The 27,673-nt window shown below is 30.1% G+C and overlaps 1 pseudogene; it reads right to left on the bottom strand.

Moving 5' to 3' along the window:
• Positions 1 to 3,757: 3,757 nt before the first annotated feature.
• Positions 3,758 to 10,039, bottom strand: LOC121495208 (annotated as a pseudogene).
• Between the last annotated feature and the right edge of the window lie 17,634 nt (positions 10,040 to 27,673).

Below are 27,673 nucleotides of genomic sequence, written 5' to 3'. Positions count from 1 at the left end.
ACAGGAGTCCTGGGAATCTGAGGAAGTCAACAAGTGGGGTTCTAAATTGTATGCAATAATAATTAAGTTTTCATGAGTTGAATGTGTGTTTTCCTTGACAGAGTTCTTAAAATTCTCCACATTTTCAGATACTCATTACACCCAAGCCACTATGAACCTCAGCAGCAAAAGTTGCATGCCAGAAAATTATTTTATTAATTCCAGAATCATGGTGAATAATACCACTCACTGGTGAAACAATCTGCAAAACCTCACTAATGTTCTCTGTCCATAGTCGGGATGTTCCTTTAGTAAGTATTAGGTAAAACCTGGAGTCTAAACTTTCTGACAACTCTGAAGTTAGTTCATAGCTATATTGATGCAAATCAGTGAAGATGTTTACAGGGCATATAGTAGAATACAGGTTCATTGCCTCAGTCATTTTTAAGGTATATTCTAACTTAATTACAATCAATTTACTTTGACATCTCTCTTAGAGCTAGATCTCCATCTTAATATGAGACTTTAGTTTTCCAGTTATGGTAGCCTCTGCTTTGACTGGGTATCTTAAGGCCTTGTTCTAATTGTGTTAACTTCATTTCACTTTTTATACTGTGAAGTAACACAAACTTTCTTGTATCTTTTTTAGTTTACATTATATATAGCCTGGTGCTATTATTGTTTTTTTCCTCTACTGAAACCATTATGCTCATGTTCTAAATCCCTTTATCTATTTCATTTGGATTTTTAGAACTTTTCTGATTTGTCAATAATCTACCACCCCCAGACTCACCAATTCTCAAGAGGTTTAAGCTAAGCTTGTAACAATTGTGATAATATCAGGAGAGAAGCATTATCCTTTATGACATGTTCTGTACAGAAGAAAGAATGTGAAATATGGAGAAAGATTTTTTTCAGGAGGATTTTTCTTTAGCTGTGTGGCCCTAAATTATCTCTCCTCTGTGAGCTTCCATTTTCACATCTGTAAATAGCATTTCCCAAAATTATTAGAGGATAAAATGTGAAGATATACTGAAAATATATAAGTTCCCAAATTGTACATTCCTGCTCAAATGTTAAAACATTGTCATTACAGTTGGGCTTAGCTTACTTAGATTCTGAATCCTTCAAAGGACTCATGTCTCTGGGTTTGAGACTGTTTTTGATGACTTCACCCTGGAGGAAACAGCTTGCCTAAGGCCTGACATGTAGGCCTGCTGCATTGCAAGCTCCCTCTGCTCATTTTTGGCAGGTTGTACTGATTTATTGAGCTATTTGATTTATTTAATGTACCATGCCTTTGACTGCATATACTCTATAGCAGTCACTCAAAATGCAAACAAACACATCATATGCTCTTTAATTACTCCCATCCCCCTTATTATCAATCACTGCCAATATCAATGGAACAGCTGTGATTCATGCTATAAAATTAAGGTCAGAAAATTTGCCTTTGCAGGAGTGAATAGCAGCAGCTCTGTTTATATTCCCTCACTTAATGTTTTAATTCAAAAACTAGTTCTCAAGAAAATGATATTCAGGATCAGTCTTGCTTAAGATAAAAATGGAGTGGAAAAAAAGTATAATTGGGCAAAGATGAAGGGAAAAAAAGTAGGAGTAAAAGAAGAAAAAGTTGGGGGGGAAGTGAAGAAAAAAATGATGAATATGATAGCTTTTAACGGTACTCATCCTGATTTATCAAAGAATGTAATGTTTGACACACATTCAACACTTATAAAAGTCCAAATGGGCCATTCTTAGATCATAAATTAATATACTTTAGGTTCTTGAATCTTATTACAGTTTCTTCAGTTCTTTTATTGTTGATCCTCTATTCTCTGTTTTCTTTTTATTAATCCTAATCCTCCTGAGTTTAGTAAGTCTATATACATGTACTTCTGATAATAGTGCAAGCACGACCAGTCTCTGTGATCTCCCTGATGGTCTATTGCAGGAAGCTTCCTGACATCTTAATCTTCCATACTCACAGAAAATATTCAAGTTGAAGGAAGGGATTAATAGTTGAGATAATGGACATGCAACCAGTTTTCTGAAAGTATTTTAGAAGTGTTATAGAATTTCAGTTCTGTTCTAGTTTTCCATTGATATATAAATGAAAAGATAATACACATACACATATATATCTCATGTATATTTAAGTGATAGTAATATATAATGATTTAATTGAATATGGTCATATGCACTTTAAAATTCATACAATGTTGAATATGTTTAATAACTTAGGAATAGTATTTTTCTGCTATTGGGAAGAAGACAGAGCTTAGCCTATATGTTAAACCCAGCAATGCTAGATCAATACATACCTGGTGACAATGGCAATTGCCTCATTATGATTTTCTGAGCTGCGTTGCTAGGTAGAACCTCCTGAAAAATCAACATTTAAGGACTGTTATTGTTCACAGGGTCTGGAATTCCTTCAAATTGTATTTATTCTCTAATTTAATTAGCAAGTTCAGCCTACTATATGGTATGGTTAATCTTTTAGAATAGTGCTTTTCAAGTTTTAATGTATATTCAATTACGATGTATGACAATAATATGTATTTAAACAATACTTACTGATTTTTTTCCACTACATTTATTACTAATATAAAAAATGTTAAAAAGAAAAAAAAAATCATTCTCAGTTCTCCAATGGCTCTCATCCTTCCCTCTTGCCCCACAACTCCTGACCCATTTCCTCAGGGCCAGTGCAAAACCAAACCTATTCACTGCCATTTTCACAGAAAACAACCAGTGCCAGGGATGTAGGGAAGAAGGTTAGACTAGGACGATAGTACCTTCCAGGTTCCACCCAAGGGTAGGCCAGGTGAAGATTCACAGGATTCAGACGAAAGGGCTGGTGGCCTCACAATGATGTACTCTAACTAAAGTGGGCTGAAGAGGAGATAGGATAGCCCATAAGAGGCATTAGAGGACATCTCATAGGCTTGTGTCAAACCCCGAAAAACTGACACCAGGCAAACGGGGAGACCTGGGAAGCAATCTTGCAGAAAGTTTCAAATTCTCCCATGTTGGGAGGTATGGAAAGTCTAGAGGGCATCAAGAGCCTTACTCATTTTGGCAGAAAAACTTACTCTAGTGTTGGGAAGTCACAATGATGCCACAGACACTGAGAAGGGCTACATACGAGGGGATGCACAATTTCACAAAGCACAGTGATCACAGACCAGAGTGGGGGGATCATGCTACTGACGCAGGATCTCCAAAATCCAAAAGCAGGGAGAGTGGCCTTTCAGGTATTAACTCTGCCCCAGTCATCCGTACTTGACCCCAGGTCAACCTGGTGAGTTTCACAGAGCAACTGGCAACTTTGGGGGTAGGGTTTGTCACATAAAAAGGACTTAAAACAAGCAGCTAGAAGAAGGGAATGGTAGGAAACTGCTCCAAGGCTCTTAGGAATCAAGGGCAGTACCGAGCACTTGGTGGACAGATGCACAAGAAACAGCATCCAAGAGGTTTCCTGTTCATCAGTCAATCGGTGAAGGGGTAGAGGATCCAGGAGGCAGTTGAAGAGAGCAAAGGTGGGGTCCTGAAGGCGAGCCTCTGGAGGCTGGATCGGAAGAAAGCCCACATGCTGGGCACCAGTGGTGAGATACAACTCTGGACCCCAAATGGGGGAGGTGGCAGATAGGAGTGGGTGTCACTGACTGTGGGTGGTGGGTGGAACTGCCTCATAGTAGCCGTCACAGGGCCACAGAGAAATATATGGCCGCTATCAGAGGGCTCCTTCCAGCCTGGATGGGAAGGCACAGTCTCACAGAGGAGGTCCGTTGACACCTGGGTGGTAGAAGGCACAGAAGTCCTCATATCGACAGCAGCCCTTTTGGGCAAAATGTCGGCAGACAGGGCGGTTGGATTTGTCTTCCATAACTTGGGGCCATCCTTGGGTGGGCAGGTATTTTCGGTAAGAGACCAACTTTTGAGACTTCGGGGATTTCTCTGCTCTTTGTGAAAGCCTCCTCTGGAAGGACCCCCCTGGCCTGGTCCAGGAAAAGGAGGTTCAGTATTGGCCCCCCAGCAGCCATGACCATATGAGCTGCACCTGGGGCCCAGGCCTCCCTCAGTTGGGCCTCTGCCCCTGGGAGGAGGTGGGAGGCTCAGCAGAGGTGGAATCTTGGTCCCCTTGATCCTGGAGGACCTCTGTGAAGAGCTGACTTGGGGTCACCAGGCTTTCCATTGGCCATGGGGAGAGGGCCCAGAGGGCTGGGTGGTCCGATGGGACTCCCATCCTCCTCCTCACCCCTGTCTCCTCCTGCTCTGCAAGTGGGGGCTGTTGCGGTGGCGGCGGCTGCTGCTGATTCTGCTTCTTTCGTTTGGGTATCGTGGTTGTGGCAATGGCTGCCTACTTATTGATTTAATAAAATATTTTTTCCACTTATTTATTGACAACTCTGTAGGAAAGTTTGCTAATCAGAGTGTAAAAAAAATTTTCAAATAGTCAAAAATAACTGCCAAAAAATGGAAACCAATATTTATTGATAAATTATATGGCCTACTGCTTATATGTTTCTCATTTAAACATCACAAATAGCCTTTGTGATACAAATTATTGACTAAGTTTTCATCAATAAGTAAAATGAGATTCAGAATACAAATTAACTAATAATGCTAGGTCCCTCTGTGAGGGGAATGGAGAAAGCCTTGCCCCCCAAGTATCTCTGAGTGCAGAACTTTGCTTCTTCCACTACACCATGCAGTCCTATAGAGGCACATGGCTTAGCAGGAAAAGTGTATGCAAATATAAAATAAATAATATATAAAATTTTGGTTAACTATTTGTTTTTAAGTTAAGAAATCTATCCCTATATTTCCAAAGTTGCTTACTTGCTGAGTAGATTGAACAAATTTAATAATGGACAACAAATTTTTCTGTGTCCACTTTTTAAATCAACACATGTTCCTAAAGCCAGTAAAAAATAGAAAGTGCATCTGAAAAAGGCACAAAGTCACAAAGTAAACTTGAAAAGGGCAACTTGATTTTCTATTTTTATAACACTTCTCTTATTTAAGAGGATAAATTTTGTAGAGTTTTTTTTTTTTTTTTTTTTAATTCTAGAGCATACCACTGATTTTTTATTTTGGAAGTATTCAGAGGAGACCAGTTCTTTAAGTGAAAATTGTCATTTTGAGAATATGGATGATTTATCAGGTGCAGAATTTTTTGTTTCTTACAGAATGTCTGATGAGGTAAGAGTCTTTCCTAACAACATCTTACAGATTAGTATCAAAAGCTTGAAAAATACCACTGAAATCAAGGACATTCCTCAGAAAAGCAATCAATTGTTATGGAATAGATAATGTGTTTTCTTTCAAAGCAAGAGAATAACTATCGTGTGGATGTTATTAATCTTCCTTGAAATCATTTTAACATTCTAATGTGCTGTGTTAAACTATTTTCTTTTCTTTTTTTAAAAAAATACAAAAAGTGTACTGATTTATTGTCAAATTACAGGCAGCTATATAGCTCAATCAAGGACAATAAGTTAGCTATCTTCCAATAGGTCAGGCTTGTAGTTTGCACTATGAAGTATAAATATGTCTCAAGATTGACCTTTTATATGGCAAAAAGGAGTTAAACTGGTAAAAAGGAAATTTTTGCCATTTAATAGCCGAAGTCAGTATCTGTATGTATGTATGTATATGTATCTACTTTTTCCTAAATTAATATATACCTGAGTCAACATTTTAAAAAAAAATGAAAAAAAATTTAAGGAGATTTGTGTTAAGCAAATAGAAATGCACTTTTCTTCAATACTATCTAATTTGTCATTTCCTCATAATAATTTAGTGGCAGATATTCTTTTTTTTTTAGTGGCAGATATTCTTAAGAGAATAAATCGTGAGTATACTATTGCCACTATAAATCACTTTGCCCATAATAATTCCAGTTTTTGCATGCATTTTTAAATTATCTTTATTTAGGGATATCTGCTGTAAGTTGATCCTAAATAATATATATTCAGTAAGCATAAATACAATGGCAGTACTGTTTTTTTTTTAATAAGTTAAAATCTTCTGAACATTTTACGTCTGATTTGTTTTTATTAAAGTATGTTTGTAGTTAACAAATGCCTCAAATTGCCATGATTCACATTTGATATTACCCAGCATTTACTTTTTATGCACTTAGCACACTCTTTTGTGCAGATTAATTTTATTTGAAGATTATTTAACTTCTGAGTGCTTGATTTTATTTTGGTTTAGCAATACTTTCAGAATAGTGATAGTTTATGCATATTCATTCATTGCTTATAGCCTATTCTGTGATAATATAGTGGGAACAGTATATTTGTATAGTAACTAAACATTTATTTTTTTTAAATATGGGTTTATTCCTTCAGCAAACATTTTTAAGCATTGTGTTGGACTCTGGGGATAAAAAAAAAATGAATAAAATGTTGCCTGACCTAAAAGTGTTCAGAGTCTCAGGATAAATATTTTTATGAAAATTACAATAAAGGAGAGATGCCTGGGTGGCTCAGTGGTTGAGCATCTGCCTTCAGTTCAGGGTGTGATCCTGGGGTCCTGGGATCAAGTCCCACATCAGGCTTTCTGTGGGGAGCCTGCTTCTTCCTCTGCCTATACCTCTGCCTCTCTCTCTCTCTGTCTCTCTCTCTGTGTGTGTCTCTCATGAATAAATAATTTTTTTAAAAAAGAAAATTACAATAAAAGATAATTATTACAATGAAAGTGTAGAGTTCCCAATTTCTTGCATAAAATAGAGTTCTCATCTCTGTAGGAGTAAAAGAGCTGGGTTATACTAAGGTTGTGAGTTGGAGATTGTATCACAATATATAAAATAGGCCAGTACAGGAAATCAGCAAGGGGAACAACATACCCATTGACTATGAGGCTTATAAAGTAGAGATTATAAATTTGTGTAAATTTAACATAAAGTGCACTGTCCTACAGAGGGTATTGAGGGGTGTTGATTGAATGGTAAGAGGGACAGTGCAATGGACTATTAAGGACTTGAACCTAAACAATGCATGGCTGACTACAAAATACCAAGTGATCATCGACTAATTTGAAGAGTTTTAAGAGCCTACCTGACACAAATGACATGATAACATGTTTATATCATATAGATGACTTATCTGCTATTATTTCAGTGCTTAATTTTTTGTTTTCAACTGAGACATTAAATACTAGACATCTCACCCTGAATGCATTTCTCTTGGAATACTACTCAAGCAGGATAGATTAGGAAAATTATGTACCTTAAAGTACTGTTGAACTTTAGTATGTTTCTATACTGACAGGCTTTATTGGGGGTAAAGATGTGTGTAGAACTGAGCATCAGTTCAGGAACTATGCTATGGTATGATAGTATTCATCAAATTATACCTACCCAATTTTGGATTCCACTGTAGAGGTAAAAAAAAAAAAAGTACTGCAAAAGGATTATATAAAGTGAAATTGAAAAGCAAAATTGAAAAGGAGTGTATGGAGGAGTTATCAAGGACTTATCAGAAGAAACATCTTGATGTCCATGGGATTAACCCTTAAATTACTCATAGTCTAATGTGAGAGTTTAGTATGAAAGCCATTAAAACAAATAAAATTTATAAATTTGTGATTAGGATAAATGATATAAAGCAGTTCAGGATGAATTGAAGGCATTTTTAGGTAACACTGGAGTGTTAGGAGAGTGATGGCATTTAACTGAAATTAAAGGACAAGTTGGTTGATCAGGTGGAGAGCATTGCATTTTCCTAATCTCTACAGGTATTATTGGTTGAATTTATTTCAACTTAATTGAATTACACTACATGTTTTAGCATTTATTTCTTCTTCTCCTTCTCCTTCTTCTTCAAGATTCTTACATATTCCTGAACTTTTTTAACACCCTTCATAACATATTAGGGCCAAGTTTCCTTTGTGTGCAATGGACTGATTGCCAACTATAATTTCTTTGGTATTTTTGTTTTTGCTTCTTGAGGTAGGCCTGTATTGCTGTAAAGTTCCTTCTTAGAATTGTTTTTGCTCTATTGGAAAGGTTTTGAACCACAGTGCTTTGATGTACTTTTTAATTTCTTCTTTGATATCTTGGTTGACTCATTCATTGTTCGATAGCATGTTGTTTAATCTCCATATAATAGTAGTCTTCCCAATTTTTTTTCTTGTCATTGACTTATAGTTTCATTATGTTGTGGTCAGAAAAGATGTATGCCATCACTGATCTTTTAAAATTTGTTTAGGCTTGTTTTGTGGCCCAATATGTGATTTATTCTTGAGAATGTTCCATGTGCACATGAAAAGAATGTGCATTCTGCTGTTTTAGGATGGAATGTTCTGATGTTCTGAATGTATCTATTAAATCTATCTGAAAAAAATATCTGTCTCATCCAGTGTGTCATTCAAAGCCATTGTTGATTTTCTGTTTAGATGATCTGCCCATTGATATAAGCGGGGTGTTAGAGTCCCCTATTATTGAATTATTATCAATTAGTATCTTTATGTTTGTTATTAACCATTTTATATATTTGGGTCCTTCATGTTGGCTGCACAAATATTTATAATTGTTATATCTTCTTATTGGATTGTCCTCTTTATTTTTATATAGTGTTCTTTGACTCTTGTTATAGTCTTTACTTTAAAGTCTATTTTGTTCAATACAAGTAGTGCTACCCAGCTTTCTTTTCACTTCTATTTGCATGATGGATGCTTCTCCATCCCCTCACTTTAAATCTGCGAGTATCTTTAGGTCTAAAATGAGTTTCTTGCAGGCAGCATATAGATGGGTCTTGGTGTTTTATTCATTCTATTACCTTATGTCTTTTGATTGGAGCATGTAGTCCATTTACATTCACAGTAGTTATTGGTAGGTATGTATTTATTGCCATTTTATTACTTATTTTGTAGTTGTTTCTGAAGATTTTGTCATATCCCTTCTTGTTCTCTCGTGGTTTGCTAGTTTTCTTTAGTTCTTTGCATATTTCATACTGGTTTTTGATTTGTGGTTACCATTAGGTTTGTATATAACCTCTTCTGCATATAGTAGTCTATATTAAGTTGATGGTCATTTAACTTAGAACTCATTCTTTACTCCTCTCTTCCCCACATTTTAGGTATATGGTATCATATTTTACATCCTTTTTTAATTTTGTACGTGCCTTGACTGATTTTTTACAGAAACATTCATTTGTACTGCTTTCGTGTTTCTTACCTTCATAGTGTCATTTTTGGTCTCTTTTTTCCATTCAAAGAGTCTCCTTTAATATTTTTTGCAGGGCTGGTTTCATGGTCATGAGCTTCTTTGGTTTTTGTTTCTTTAGGAAACTCTATGTCTCTCTTGCTATTTTGAATGATAGCCTTGCTGGAGAGAGTATTCTTGGCTGCAGATTTTTTACATTTAGCACTTTGAATATATTAAGCCACTTCTTTCTGCCTTGAAAATTTTCTGCTGAAAAATCTGCTGATAGCCTTATGGGGTTTCCTTCATATGTAACTGTCTTCTTTTGTCTTGCTGCTTTTAATATATATTTTTTTATTTACCACTATACTCTGCTATTTTAATTACAATATATCATGGTGTGGGCCTGCTTTTGTTGACTTTGTTGGGAGTTCTCTGTGCCTCCTGGATCTTTCTTCACCAGATTAAGGAAATTTTCAGCTATTATTTCTTCAAATAAATTATCTACTTCCTTTCCTCTCTCTTCTTCTTCTGGGGCTCCTATAATACAAATGTTGTTACATTGGATGGAGTGACTTAATTCCCTAACCCTATTCTCATTTTGCATACTTATGTTTTTCTCTTTTGTTCAGCCTGATTACTTTCCATTACTCTGTCTTCTAGGTTGTTAATTCATTCCTCTTCTTTTTTCCAGGCTTCTGTTGATTCCATCAAACATGTTTCTCATTTTGCTTATAAAAATGTTTGTCTCTGCTATGTTATTCCTTATTTCTGTGTTAGTGGTCTCACAGATGTCTTCTACTTTTTTTTTCCAAGTCCAGTGAGTTTCCTTATGATTACTGCTTTAAATTCTCCATCAGGCATGTTACTTACATCTGTTTCACTTAGATCTCCAGCCATGGCCTTGTTTGTTCTTTTATTTGGGACAAATTCTTCTGTCTTCTCATTTTATCTAAGTTCCTGTGCCTGTTTCTTTGTTTTAGGAAAGTCAACTATATCTCCTGTTCTTGAATGTAATGGCTTCAAAAGGTCCTGTAGTGCCCTGCAGTATAATATCCCCTGTTCCCTTGGGCCTGGTGCTTCTGGCAGTGTTTCCAGTGGATTCTACATATACTCTGTTGGAGTGTCCCGGCCTGGCCACTTTATCCTTCAGGTCAGTTGTCTGCAGAGGCACTCCTTGCCTGTTGCAGGTAGTATTTGGTCCTTGGCCTGAATGTGGCATGTTTTTACTAGGTGTGTCCCGGTCTGTTTGTGAAATGAGACCTGTCACCACTGCCACCAGAATTCAAGGCTGTACAAAACTCCCAGTTTGGGAGATGCAGTATTAGCAGCAGTTTGGGCCAGTCTGCAGAAGAGGATCCTACAGTGTGTAATGAGACAAATGTGACAAGGAAAAGCCATTCTCCCAGAGTGTAGGGGAGTGAGGCTTGGTGTAAGCAAGTTGGTTAGTGTCAGTGCTGCATTGATTCCCACAGGTGGCTCTCTGTTTGTGGGGAGGAGTGGGGGAGAGAAATGACACCTGCCAGTTTCTTTGTTCTAGGAGGGGTCTCTCTGCAATCACTGCTTCTCTGGGACAAGCAAATAACCTCCCCACTATGTGCCCCAGGCACTTTTCAGATCTCTGTTTCCACACTGTGTGTCCACAGGCTTTTTGCCTGCCTTCTCTCCAAAAGCAGTGCAATGGCCTCCTAATTCTCCCAAGCTAAGGCCACTGACCTTTAAAATTACAAGCTTTAAGCCCTGTTGGTTGCAAGAACTCACAAAATTCAGGCCCTTTTGTTTTCCAAGCCAAGTGCTACGGGAAGACAAATCCCTGTGTGTTCTCCTGTGTACAAGTCTCTCTTGTTCTTTCTATGATCACAGCTCTCTTACCACTGGTGCAGCCATGATTTGCCTTTCTTCCAAGCCACATCTCTGTATTTCTTACCTTCTTTCATGCAGCATCTTCCCTACCTTTAGTTGCAGAATTTGTTCTTCCAGTCTTCAGATCAATTTCTGGGTTATTAGGTGATTTGATAGGTATCTAGTTGTATTCATGGGCAAGTCTAGAATCATCCTATTCCACCACATTTTCTTCTCCCAACTATAATGTAGAAGCTTTTAATGAGACACCTTGCACAAATTCAAAGCTGCACACACAGAGGCAAGAGAAATTGTCATTCAGAAGATATTTTAGGTTCTTATTGCCTATATAATCCAAATATGCTAGATCTACAAAAGAGAGAAAAGGGGACAGCTGTCCCCTAGTCTGAGGTTATATTTTTGTCTTGCATGTGCTACTGAATACAGATTTTTTTGGTTCTTGGATGTCATTCTTCTTTATTTGTTGAGGCCCAAATTATATTTGAATTCAATCAAAATTGAAGCAGGAATGGTTATTGGGATTCATAATTTTAAATTCCCACTCTCCATTATCAGTTAAAAGCTGCTCCTTATCTTCTAAATTTTCATTTTTTTAAACTTGAAATATAAACATAAATATATATCATATTACACTTTTTATGGTGGATATGTCATAATTTATTTGGTCAGTCTCATTTGAATAACATTCAGGCACTCCACATTTTTTCTAGTTTTAAAGAATGTAATAATTTATCCCTATATATTTGTTTAAGAATATATATTGGCCATGCCTCATAAATGTTAATATGAAGCATTTTTATTGACTTTATGATATAAATAATAAATACAAATATATAAAAAAACAATTGTACTTTTTATTTTACTGTATTCAAATTATCTTTTAATAATACTTGAAAGATTTTGTATTTCCCAGTTACTGGCTTCATAAATAATGCTGCAACAACCCTCTTTGGAAGAATTTTTATGATATGTTTCATTTTCTTTCTACCAGATAAGAGATTTTTATCTTAGTAATAATGCATTTTTTATTGGCTTTTAAAACAGGTAAAGGCTTGTGCTAATTAATATATCCACTGGTATGTATATCTGCATGTCTATATGTATGAAAGAGATAATGGCATTTACTTAACAACTATCATTGCTTTACATAACAGATAAATGATAATCTGAATTCTTCACCCTTCTCACTTCCCTAACATCATTTTGGGAAATTATTTCTCCTATTCACTAACTGCTGGCCAAGCTTCAGGGTCTTCAGACATGGTTATTTTTTCACCTGGCATGCTCTCCCTTACTCTTTATGTCCTGAATCTTTCTGATTCTTCAGCTCTCTGCTTAAATTAAATCTCAAAGGGTATGAGCCTGATTTGCTATGTAGAATAGCCCCTCTTCCAGATTACTTTTGTTTTTCACAGCCCCTTTCCACTTCATTCACCACAATTTGTGAAATTTAATTATATATTTATTATGACTTGTTTATTTTCTGTTTTGATCCTTAGGTTTGTAATTTCTTTAGGACCAAGACATCTTGTCTTTTTCATTCATCACTGTGCATTCAGATCTTAGTACAATGTCTAGAAGTTAATAAGGGTGTGTGAATATTTGCTGAATTGGTGAGCCGATGAATGTGTGAATGAATGAATGATTGGTGGTAGGAGACTGTTTCTCTTTTCAATGAATTACTAAATGAAACTTTAACCATATATAAATAATCATATAATCCTTCAAAAATCGTTGTACTTTCAAGGTTTGTTTTTTTTAGGTTAGGCAATAAATTATATAATTAAGAAACATCCACATGAAATGCAATTTTAGCAAGTAATCACCAGCTCAATGATAGGGTAGTATTCTTTCAATTCATCTTGTTATTGACTTGTTCATTGACATTGAACCAGATAAGAAAATCAGGAGAATAAGAATAATATATTACTATTGGAAAACCTACTACACAATGACAATATTTAATCAATTTAATAAGCATTTTCCAAACGTAGTTTAAGAAAAGTGATTGTTTTCATAGCAATATTGGAATTTCCAAGTAATTGTAATTGCAGTAAAAAATTGATTGCTAATGAACTCTGTTTTGAGATCTAAGTAATGCACAACTACATATATTTTGCAAATGTTAACTACTGTCAACTCTGTTCTGAAGCAAATATAATTCTAAGCTATTTAAATTCATTTTTCCCTTGGAATTTTTTTCTGATGTTTTGCTGGGCCTGTACCATTATTATATTATTGTATTAAAGAGTATAATCTGGCAATAGTAACATAAAATACAACCTTGTAATAAGAGTGGTCTGAATTTTTTTTTTCCATTTAGAAATATAACCAGTTCATCCCTGCATGTCACCATAATAGTCATATTTAAACTGAAGAATTTGGCAGTTTTTCAGTTCACAGTTCTTAGATGTTATGTGTTTTCCCTCCCCTCTTCCTTCTTTATCTTCTTGTTCTGCCTTTCATCTAAAAGAGACACAACCATGGATTTGAACAGAATTACTAATAGTTAATAGCTATTCAATAGCTGGTAGTTACCTTCAAGTGCCCTTTAAAGGTGTCCTGTTATGGCCTTTTTCTGGGTGCTCAAATTTTAGATTAACTTTACAGGAAATACACGTCCACTTTTAATGACAGGGTCCAGGTTGTTCTGATGAATGTCTGTCCCCTAGCCCTGATTGACATCAGCAGGCTGTGGAGGATGACAAATTGTCAGACAACAGATCAATCTGTTTTCTCCATTAAGTAATGGGGAATGAAAGAGCAGAAGCACTGGGGGGAGGTAGTTGCTTTCTGCAGTGACCTAGAGGCCTACTAAAGATGTTTGTAAATCAAGCATGTTAGCAGTCTGTGTATACTTATTATATATGCAGTAGTGTGCATGTTTGAGTGATGAGGACTGAATACTCAACAGATACCTTCAACAATAAAACCACGAATAAAAATGAGAAGAAAGGTATTACACAAGCTGTGAATGTAAAACTTAGTATCCTCTGACGATGGTAAGAATATGCTGAGTTGAGAGATGTAAGGTATTAATAGAGCAATTGTAGATGTTTGAAGATTAGGAAACTGCATTAATTATTAGTTATTACTTTTTATTTTTTGCAAGTTTTTTTTTCTTGGTTGACAATGAAGATTTATGGGAATTACTTGAATTGCAAACTTATTCTCTTGGGGTACTTTTCGCCGAGGCTGTGCCGGGAATTGTCAGGCAATATGCACTTTTTTTTTTTTTTTTTTAGGCAATATGCATTTTATCTAATTTTATCAACTCAAAATTGCATATAAAGAGAGACCTACACAAGATCTGTAGTTGTCAGGAAAATTGTAGGTATTTTATAGACGCAATAATTTATGTGCCACCTTTTTGTTATATGATATTCTTGTATAGAACAATCAGAATGAAAATTTGGGACTTAGGAGGGGCACCAAATGCCATAGTAATTAGATGGACTTAGAACCTGTCTTCCAAAATGGGTATGTGTCGCCTTAGAAGTGATTTTGTTTGTTCTCTTGGTTTCAAAGTGAACACATTGTAGGAGTTTACCCCAAAATCTAAATCTCTTAGGACAGAAGAAGTTATCTCTATCTGTCTAAGGGACAGGATACAATTAAGCCATAGAGACAGATTTTAGCTTGCAACCTAGGAAAATCAATCTCTTTCTTCTCTTCCTTCTCTTCCTTCTCTCTCTCTCTCTCTCTCTCTCTCTCTCTCTCTCTCTCTCTCTCCCTTTCTCTCCTGTTCTCTTTATTATAGACCATATACTTCTTTCTTCATATAGACCAGATGGATACTTTCAGTGTCTTACTTTTTAAAAATTTTCCTCTTTAAGTGTGTGGTCGCATAGAATGAATTAAGTCTACATGGCAAATTTCCAAACCAACATTGGTTGTAACACTTACATCAAATATACAACCAGTTGGGGCCCCAAAAATAAAAATTCAAGTATTCTGAGTTTGCCTATGACCATGTAGAAAGGGAGAGTCTTCCCAGAGAACGGGAGACATTGCTTCCACAGAGAGCTGTTTTGACAGCCCGAAAACAATTAAGTTTCTACTTTAAAGAATGTTTTTGAAAAATTCCAGTGAAAAAAATAATGTATATGGAAACTCATTTCCCATATACTTTCATTTAAGGATTTTGGGTGCCTCTGGAAAAAAAAATATTGCCCTAATATAAATACAAACATTTGAGATTGCAACAAATTTTTAATTATCAGAAATTTTAAGGACAAAACATTTATTTTCATCATGTATATTTATAATGGCATGCCCTGTTAATTGCAAATAAGTGAAACTGAGTCTATAAGGAAGCTCAGTTTTAAAAACTTATGAATGCAACTGGCTTGGAAGTAGTAAGTTAGTCTGGACTAGTTACAGCATGGTTAAATATACATATGCATGCACACACACACACACCATAAGCAATAAGGAACATTGAATAATTTGCTAAATTTGCCAAAGAAAATGCTTTATTAAATTTAGGTGATGAACTATATGCTGAAATAAGTCCTTGACCTATAAATCATATAATTATAATTTCAGTATATTAAGTACATCTGAAATGGATGAGGATCATGGCAATGGACCCCAATTTTGACTTGGAGAATGAAAAAAGGGATCCCAAATTAAGTTGTATCTAAATAAAGATTTGAAGGACAAGTAGACATTAGCCTAATGGATAAGGTGGGCAAGAAAGTTCTAGAGAGACAGACCAGGTCTGAAGCTGAAAGACAGCATGGGTCATATAAGGATTAAGAAGTTGAGTAGGAGTATGAATCCTATAGAAAAGAGAAGTTTAGAATATCCCTAGAGATTATTAAAAAAAATAGAGCCAGAAAGATAAATAGTCCCAATATTGAAAAATCATATTAAAGATGTTAGCCAACTATGACTTAATTTTAAGGGCAATAGGCAGTCATTGAAGAATTTTCAGTAGGAAATGTATTGCATGTAAACAAAGAATTTCCTGAAAAAAAATAATGGACATTTTTGGAAGCAGCAGAGTGTTAAGGAAGTTGCCTTAGGTGGGTGGAGTATTGTGCCCACAAATATTAATAATTCAAATATATGTATTGAAAGCCTAGTCTCAGGAGAATTATAGTTATTTTGTTTAACCCTGTTTTTTTGAGAATGTATTTAACTTTTGTTATTTTCATCTTATAGGTAAAAATACCGAGTTACAGGGTGATAATGTGTAGCCCCTCATTACACAGTTTCCAGGGTGAGCAGGATATAAAACTCAAATCTTTAACTCCACATATAGACCTTTCTCTTACCTACTGTCATGCTCTTAGCCAATTGCGAGAAGCTGAATCATTTAACCCAAGGATAATTGATCCAAATTTCAAATTCAAGTGGATGTATGTCAGTTTTATTAAGCCAAGATGACTTGCTTTTAGCAACCAAGGATTTTTGCATTATTTGCAATTTCTGGACATGGACTTATAACCATAGCCTGCTTTTTCTCCCCAGTTGTAAAATTATTCCCATTTACCCTGCAGAATGTCTATATGTTTACGTGGTTACAAATCTACAAATTCTTCTCTTCACTCTAACAATATATATTCCAGCAATCTTCAAGACCTTTCTTACGCAGTCCTAGTTCTGGGACGTACTGGTTTTATTGGATTACTCCAGCACTAACATTATACTGTAGGCCTGTACATTAGAATGATGTATCATAGTAATTCTAATGCAGTTATTCTAGTATGATTTAGGTTGTAATCCTAAAGCATTATCTAGATATAACACTAAAGCAATCTCTGAGGAAATTTTGTTCATTCCAGCCAGGGAAGGGAAAGTCCGATTTCATGCATGAATTATTAAATATGTACTTAAAGGTGTAGCAGCCCTTTTAATTTGGTAAAGATCATTGTCTTAATTGGTAAAAATGACAAATGACCTAATGCTTGCAGTATCCAGATCCAAGGGAAACAAAAGAAAAGGAAGCAAAGAATGCAAACTTGGCCTAGAACTGAGCTGTGTCTCAATAAGAAGTGGAAAAAAATTCTAGCACTTGCTTGACAAAACTACCAATTAGTGTCCTACTCTATGGAAGAGATCACAAATTTGAAGGGATTTCTGCATAATTAAGGGATGTAAACATAGTCACTTTTATAAAACACCGCTCACAGAAAATAATGTGTCAGACTCCTCTAAGCAATTGAACATGCTATTAAAGCAGATGAAAAACCTAGTGGAACAGTACTTGCTTGTATTAAGATGGAAACACCTATGGTCCCCAGCTTTTAGAGTTTATAATTTCAACTTGGTGACATTTATTTTATCATAGTTTAACCAAATATTAGTAGAATTCAAGGCAGAGAGCAACTTCTGTTGCATACCCTGACCCTCAAAGATGATTCAGTCATCCCCACAGCTCTCTGACTCTATTTTCTTTAGAACAGTAGGTGCAATAAAAGAGAATTAGTAAGTCACTGAAATATAAATAAGCAATATAGAACATCCAGGCCCCCAAATATATAGAAATAAGATGTTGTGGGTTTAAATATATATATTTATATATATATATATATATATATTTATATATATATATATATATATTTATTTCAGAGAGAGAGAGAGAGAGAGAGAGAGAGGAGGAGGAAGAGAGAATCTCCAGCACAATCCCTCCTGAGCAGAGTCATGGGGCTGGATCTCAGGACCCTGAGATCATAACCTGAGCTGAAATCAAGAGTCTGGAAGCTCAGAGACTGAGAAACCAGTCACCCCTGTAGTTTGTTTCTTTTATTTATTTTTTTATCTTCTGTAGTTTCTTTCTTTTGTCTGTTTGCTTTTGTTTTGATTTGTTTTGTTTGCTTGTTTTTTACTTTTGCAGTACAGATACAGGTTGAAGATGTGAGTCTGTAGAGCTACAGTCCTCACAAAGTCTGAACGACTATGATAGGAAAACTTACAGGGTGGTTTTCCCCATCTTCTTATTATAAAAACTTAAAAAAAATCAGAAATCAGAAAAGTTTAAAGAATAGTACTATAGACATTCCTATCTGCCCCACTTCAACTTAACAATAGTTGGAATGCTTACTTATTTGCTTTTATCTCTGTCCACACCCATACTTATACACAGAGCTAGTTATTTTTGTTGCTGAACTATATGAAAATAAGTTGCGGCTATCATTACACTTATTCCTAAATACTTCATTATGTATATCCTAAGGAAAAGGACTTTCTCCTATGTAATTAACTAGGTATATAATGAACACAATTAAGAAAATTAACAATAATTAGATAGGATCACCAAAAATCTATACAATATTCAAAATTTCTTGATTATCTTTGATTTATTTTCTGAATCAGAATTCAATCAGGGCCCACATATTTTATTTTTAATTAATAAATTTTATTATTTTAGAGGAGTTTTAGTTTTATTTATTTAATTTAAAAGATTTTATTTATCTATTCATGAGAGAGAGAGAGAGAGAGAGAATGGAGAGGCAGAGACACAGGCAGAGGGAGAAGCAGGCTCCATGTAGGGAGCCCGAAGGGGGACTCATTCCCGGGACTCCAGGATCATGCCCTGGGCGGATGGCAGGCACTAAACCGCTGAGCCACTCAGGAATCCCCCAGTTTTAGTTTTATAACAAATTTGAACAGAAAACACAGAGAATACATATTTTACAAATAAATATATTTTATCAGTTTATCTTAATCTCTTTTAAACTAAAACCTACCCCAACCCCCAACAACATTGCCTTTTGAAGGAACCAAGCAGTTACAGAATGACCTAGTATGGATTGGTCTGATTTCCAGTGGTGTTATGTAATATATAACTCTATCTACCTTATATTCTATGAACAGAAAAATAGCACTAACTTCGTTATATTCTTAAATTCCTCCTCTCCCTCAATACTACTTTCTTCATAGGAGATATTTTATAATTGCGTCAAATCAGGAGGCACACATGTCAAGTGGTCATGGTATTATTGATGGTAAGTTGGATCACTTGTTTAAAGTGACAACCTATATGTTTCCTCATTTTAGAAGTTTTTTCCCTGTGTGGTTTACAAATATTCTCTAGGGTGACAATTTTGGCACTGTGGGAATATCTTTTCCCCCAAGATCTTTTTAATCTAATGGTTTTCAATGCACTGATGAACCATGTCTGAAACAAAGTGGGGTTGCATATTGGTAATTTAATAATTCTGTCATTTTTTTTTACATTTATTTGCTGGCATTACTCTGTAAAGAAGAGCCTTTCCTGATGAACACTTTATGATTCTTAAATATAAAGTATCAGTTGTTACTTTGAAAAAAAGTGTTGAGGGATTTGTTACCTACTATTAACATGAGGGGTAGATGAACTGGGGGTGGAGTGGGGGAAGATTTACTTTTCCTTATAACATTTTTATTGTCTTACAATAAATTGAACATACATAAATGTTGTGATTAAAATTAAGGAACATTGGAAATTAATCTCAAATTTCAAGTGTTAATTACTTGTCTTGGGAATAAAAATTTACATTTTTTGAGAACTTAGTGTTTGTAAATTGACAATTTGTATATTAACAGCTCTCCTTGCAAGTAGAGATCACCATTTTGAGGAGAGAAAGTATGTAAGAAAATATATATGATTAAATATATTGCTAAATATTTAATTGCTGAATAAGTTTCAGAGCCAGGACCAGAACCTAAATATTTAAGAATATTAAAGAATATTAATGCTCCCCCTTCAAGAATGCTTTGCTTTTTACATTGTTTCTCATTAACTCTTCCATAGAGTCATAAGTTTCACATTCTGTACATCAAACTTTCCATTGCATAGAACAGAAGTAGATTTGGAATGGATTGAAAGAAAGTAGATTTGATTAGTGTTTTAAAATATACTCAGAATTTTGTTTTTATTCGGTGTGGTAAGGCCAACAAACCAGGAGACTATTGTGACTGAAAAGAATAATTTGTTACAATTCCCAAGAGAAAGGAGAATGCCACACTACTTAGGGTCACATAGGGAAGCAGGAGGGAAGCAGGAATAGGCAGGAGTCAGAGGAGCATGGCGTGACCGAAGATATTTTTTATGATTTTCAAAGGAAGAAAAGGGGAAAACAGGGTAGGCCACCTGAACAGAATTAGGATGAAGTAGTGAATAATTCCAGTGGTGTCTGTACTACATGGGCAGTTGCCAATTGTCCCATATCTGACCCTGGGGAGATTTAGGGCTGGGGGGCAGTGTCCTAGGATTGCAGGAGGCTGATAAGAGGATGCAGATTGGGGAAAGTTATTTGAGATTGGTTGGTTTGCTGAGGGGCACCTGAGCGGCTCAGTTGGTTAAGCAATCGGTTCTTGATTTCAGCTCAGGTCAGGATCTCAGGGTGGTGAAACTGAACCCTGCATGGGCTCCGCGCCAGGTGTGAAACTGCTTAAGATGTCTCTTTCCCTCTCCCTTTCTCCTTTCCCACCCCCCACACGTGCTCTCTCAAAATAAAATAAAAGGCACGCTTACTGGCAAGTTGTTTGTTATCTCTAGGAGTTAGCTATCTGTGAGAGGGGCAGCCCATGCCTGAGTCTGCCCAGCCCCAAATGTCAAGATATCATAAAATAGAGAAAATAAAAAAAAAAAACATCGTTAATAGAATTAGTGATAAACATTGTCCAAAAGTTAAGAAACTATGTATATGCATGAGTTAGATTTCCCTGTAAAGTCATTTAATATTATGAGATTATCACTGTAATAACAGCCATAATGAATATGAACTTACTATAAATCATATAGCAATTAAGAAACTTTAAACCCTATTTCATATTAGATGATTTCTCTATGTAAAGGACTGGATTTTGTTTTCAATCAATACAAAAGCGTAAGATATATTTACACAAAAGTATATTAGGAAATCATTGCCGGTTATGTAAAACTAATTTTATTTTTAGGGAAACCTAAATATTTCTATGAAAACAACAATTTTTAGCATAGTTTGGCCTACTGTACTGAATACTAGCATATAGATTTTAGATGTTCCAATGCTTTAATTATTAAAAAAAGTTTATATGACATTTTTATATATCTATATTTTTATACATACACATTTTATACATTTATACATGTATGTATATTTTACATATGTATATTTTATATATTTATATATTTTATATATTTATATTTATACATGTATGTATATATTTATACATGTATGTATATATTTATACATGTATGTATATATTTATACATGTATGTATATTTTACATATGTATATTTTATACATACACATTTTATACATTTATACATGTATGTATATATTTATACATGTATTTATATTTATACATGTATGTATATATTTATACATGTATTTATATTTATACATGTATTTATATTTATACATGTATTTATATTTATACATGTATGTATATATTTATACATGTATGTATATATTTATACATGTATTTATATTTATACATGTATGTATATATTTATACATGTATTTATATTTATACATGTATGTATATATTTATACATGTATGTATATATTTATACATGTATGTATATATTTATACATGTATTTATATTTATACATGTATGTATATATTTATACATGTATGTATATATTTATACATGTATTTATATTTATACATGTATTTATATTTATACATGTATGTATATATTTATACATGTATTTATATTTATACATGTATGTATATATTTATACATGTATGTATATTTTACATATGTATATTTTATACATGTATGTATATATTTATACATGTATTTATATTTATACATGTATTTATATTTATACATGTATTTATATTTATACATGTATTTATATTTATACATGTATTTATATTTATACATGTATGTATATATTTATACATGTATGTATATATTTATACATGTATGTATATATTTATACATGTATTTATATTTATACATGTATTTATATTTATACATGTATTTATATTTATACATGTATTTATATTTATACATGTATGTATATATTTATACATGTATGTATATATTTATACATGTATTTATATTTATACATGTATTTATATTTATACATGTATGTATATTTTACATATGTATATTTTATACATGTATTTATATTTATACATGTATGTATATATTTATACATGTATTTATATTTATACATGTATTTATATTTATACATGTATGTATATATTTATACATGTATGTATATATTTATACATGTATGTATATATTTATACATGTATTTATATTTATACATGTATGTATATATTTATACATGTATGTATATATTTATACATGTATTTATATTTATACATGTATGTATATTTTACATATGTATATTTTATACATGTATTTATATTTATACATGTATGTATATATTTATACATGTATGTATATATTTATACATGTATGTATATATTTATACATGTATTTATATTTATACATGTATTTATATTTATACATGTATGTATATATTTATACATGTATTTATATTTATACATGTATGTATATATTTATACATGTATGTATATATTTATACATGTATGTATATATTTATACATGTATGTATATATTTATACATGTATTTATATTTATACATGTATGTATATATTTATACATGTATTTATATTTATACATGTATGTATATATTTATACATGTATGTATATATTTATACATGTATGTATATATTTATACATGTATGTATATTTTACATATGTATATTTTATACATGTATTTATATTTATACATGTATTTATATTTATACATGTATGTATATTTTACATATGTATATTTTATACATGTATTTATATTTATACATGTATGTATATTTTACATATGTATATTTTATACATGTATGTATATATTTATACATGTATTTATATTTATACATGTATGTATATTTTACATATGTATATTTTATACATGTATGTATATATTTATACATGTATTTATATTTATACATGTATTTATATTTATACATGTATTTATATTTATACATGTATTTATATTTATACATGTATGTATATATTTATACATGTATGTATATATTTATACATGTATTTATATTTATACATGTATTTATATTTATACATGTATTTATATTTATACATGTATTTATATTTATACATGTATGTATATATTTATACATGTATGTATATTTTACATATGTATATTTTATACATGTATTTATATTTATACATGTATTTATATTTATACATGTATGTATATTTTACATATGTATATTTTATACATGTATTTATATTTATACATGTATGTATATATTTATACATGTATGTATATATTTATACATGTATGTATATATTTATACATGTATTTATATTTATACATGTATGTATATATTTATACATGTATGTATATATTTATACATGTATTTATATTTATACATGTATTTATATTTATACATGTATGTATATATTTATACATGTATGTATATATTTATACATGTATTTATATTTATACATGTATTTATATTTATACATGTATTTATATTTATACATGTATGTATATATTTATACATGTATGTATATATTTATACATGTATGTATATATTTATACATGTATGTATATATTTATACATGTATGTATATATTTATACATGTATTTATATTTATACATGTATGTATATATTTATACATGTATTTATATTTATACATGTATGTATATATTTATACATGTATTTATATTTATACATGTATGTATATATTTATACATGTATGTATATATTTATACATGTATGTATATATTTATACATGTATGTATATATTTATACATGTATGTATATATTTATACATGTATGTATATATTTATACATGTATGTATATATTTATACATGTATGTATATATTTATACATGTATGTATATATTTATACATGTATGTATATATTTATACATGTATGTATATATTTATACATGTATGTATATATTTATACATGTATTTATATTTATACATGTATGTATATATTTATACATGTATGTATATATTTATACATGTATGTATATATTTATACATGTATGTATATATTTATACATGTATGTATATATTTATACATGTATTTATATTTATACATGTATTTATATTTATACATGTATTTATATTTATACATGTATTTATATTTATACATGTATTTATATTTATACATGTATTTATATTTATACATGTATTTATATTTATACATGTATTTATATTTATACATGTATTTATATTTATACATGTATTTATATTTATACATGTATTTATATTTATACATGTATTTATATTTATACATGTATTTATATTTATACATGTATTTATATTTATACATGTATTTATATTTATACATGTATTTATATTTATACATGTATTTATATTTATACATGTATTTATATTTATACATGTATGTATATATTTATACATGTATGTATATATTTATACATGTATGTATATATTTATACATGTATTTATATTTATACATGTATTTATATTTATACATGTATGTATATATTTATACATGTATGTATATATTTATACATGTATGTATATATTTATACATGTATGTATATATTTATACATGTATTTATATTTATACATGTATGTATATATTTATACATGTATGTATATATTTATACATGTATGTATATATTTATACATGTATGTATATATTTATACATGTATGTATATATTTATACATGTATGTATATATTTATACATGTATGTATATATTTATACATGTATTTATATTTATACATGTATTTATATTTATACATGTATGTATATATTTATACATGTATGTATATATTTATACATGTATTTATATTTATACATGTATTTATATTTATACATGTATTTATATTTATACATGTATTTATATTTATACATGTATGTATATATTTATACATGTATGTATATATTTATACATGTATTTATATTTATACATGTATGTATATATTTATACATGTATGTATATATTTATACATGTATGTATATATTTATACATGTATTTATATTTATACATGTATGTATATATTTATACATGTATGTATATATTTATACATGTATTTATATTTATACATGTATTTATATTTATACATGTATTTATATTTATACATGTATGTATATATTTATACATGTATTTATATTTATACATGTATTTATATTTATACATGTATTTATATTTATACATGTATGTATATATTTATACATGTATGTATATATTTATACATGTATGTATATATTTATACATGTATGTATATATTTATACATGTATGTATATATTTATACATGTATGTATATATTTATACATGTATGTATATATTTATACATGTATGTATATATTTATACATGTATGTATATATTTATACATGTATTTATATTTATACATGTATGTATATATTTATACATGTATGTATATATTTATACATGTATGTATATATTTATACATGTATGTATATATTTATACATGTATTTATATTTATACATGTATGTATATATTTATACATGTATTTATATTTATACATGTATGTATATATTTATACATGTATGTATATATTTATACATGTATTTATATTTATACATGTATGTATATATTTATACATGTATGTATATATTTATACATGTATTTATATTTATACATGTATTTATATTTATACATGTATGTATATATTTATACATGTATTTATATTTATACATGTATGTATATATTTATACATGTATGTATATATTTATACATGTATTTATATTTATACATGTATTTATATTTATACATGTATGTATATATTTATACATGTATGTATATATTTATACATGTATGTATATATTTATACATGTATGTATATATTTATACATGTATGTATATATTTATACATGTATGTATATATTTATACATGTATGTATATATTTATACATGTATTTATATTTATACATGTATTTATATTTATACATGTATGTATATATTTATACATGTATGTATATATTTATACATGTATGTATATATTTATACATGTATGTATATATTTATACATGTATGTATATATTTATACATGTATTTATATTTATACATGTATGTATATATTTATACATGTATGTATATATTTATACATGTATGTATATATTTATACATGTATGTATATATTTATACATGTATGTATATATTTATACATGTATGTATATATTTATACATGTATTTATATTTATACATGTATGTATATATTTATACATGTATTTATATTTATACATGTATTTATATTTATACATGTATGTATATATTTATACATGTATTTATATTTATACATGTATGTATATTTTACATATGTATATTTTATACATGTATTTATATTTATACATGTATGTATATATTTATACATGTATGTATATATTTATACATGTATGTATATATTTATACATGTATGTATATATTTATACATGTATGTATATATTTATACATGTATGTATATATTTATACATGTATGTATATATTTATACATGTATGTATATATTTATACATGTATGTATATATTTATACATGTATGTATATATTTATACATGTATGTATATATTTATACATGTATTTATATTTATACATGTATGTATATATTTATACATGTATGTATATATTTATACATGTATGTATATTTTACATATGTATATTTTATACATACACATTTTATACATTTATACATGTATGTATATTTTACATATGTATATTTTATACATGTATTTATATTTATACATGTATGTATATATTTATACATGTATGTATATATTTATACATGTATGTATATATTTATACATGTATTTATATTTATACATGTATTTATATTTATACATGTATTTATATTTATACATGTATGTATATATTTATACATGTATTTATATTTATACATGTATTTATATTTATACATGTATGTATATATTTATACATGTATGTATATATTTATACATGTATGTATATTTTACATATGTATATTTTATACATGTATGTATATATTTATACATGTATGTATATATTTATACATGTATGTATATATTTATACATGTATTTATATTTATACATGTATGTATATATTTATACATGTATTTATATTTATACATGTATGTATATATTTATACATGTATTTATATTTATACATGTATGTATATATTTATACATGTATTTATATTTATACATGTATGTATATATTTATACATGTATGTATATATTTATACATGTATGTATATATTTATACATGTATGTATATATTTATACATGTATGTATATATTTATACATGTATGTATATATTTATACATGTATGTATATATTTATACATGTATTTATATTTATACATGTATGTATATATTTATACATGTATGTATATATTTATACATGTATGTATATATTTATACATGTATGTATATATTTATACATGTATGTATATATTTATACATGTATGTATATATTTATACATGTATGTATATATTTATACATGTATGTATATATTTATACATGTATGTATATATTTATACATGTATGTATATATTTATACATGTATTTATATTTATACATGTATGTATATATTTATACATGTATGTATATATTTATACATGTATTTATATTTATACATGTATGTATATATTTATACATGTATTTATATTTATACATGTATTTATATTTATACATGTATGTATATATTTATACATGTATGTATATATTTATACATGTATGTATATATTTATACATGTATGTATAT

Source organism: Vulpes lagopus, chromosome 7, assembly GCF_018345385.1.
Source record: "Vulpes lagopus strain Blue_001 chromosome 7, ASM1834538v1, whole genome shotgun sequence".
NCBI lineage: Eukaryota > Metazoa > Chordata > Mammalia > Carnivora > Canidae > Vulpes > Vulpes lagopus.
This window is presented reverse-complemented; position numbering and strand designations above follow the sequence as displayed.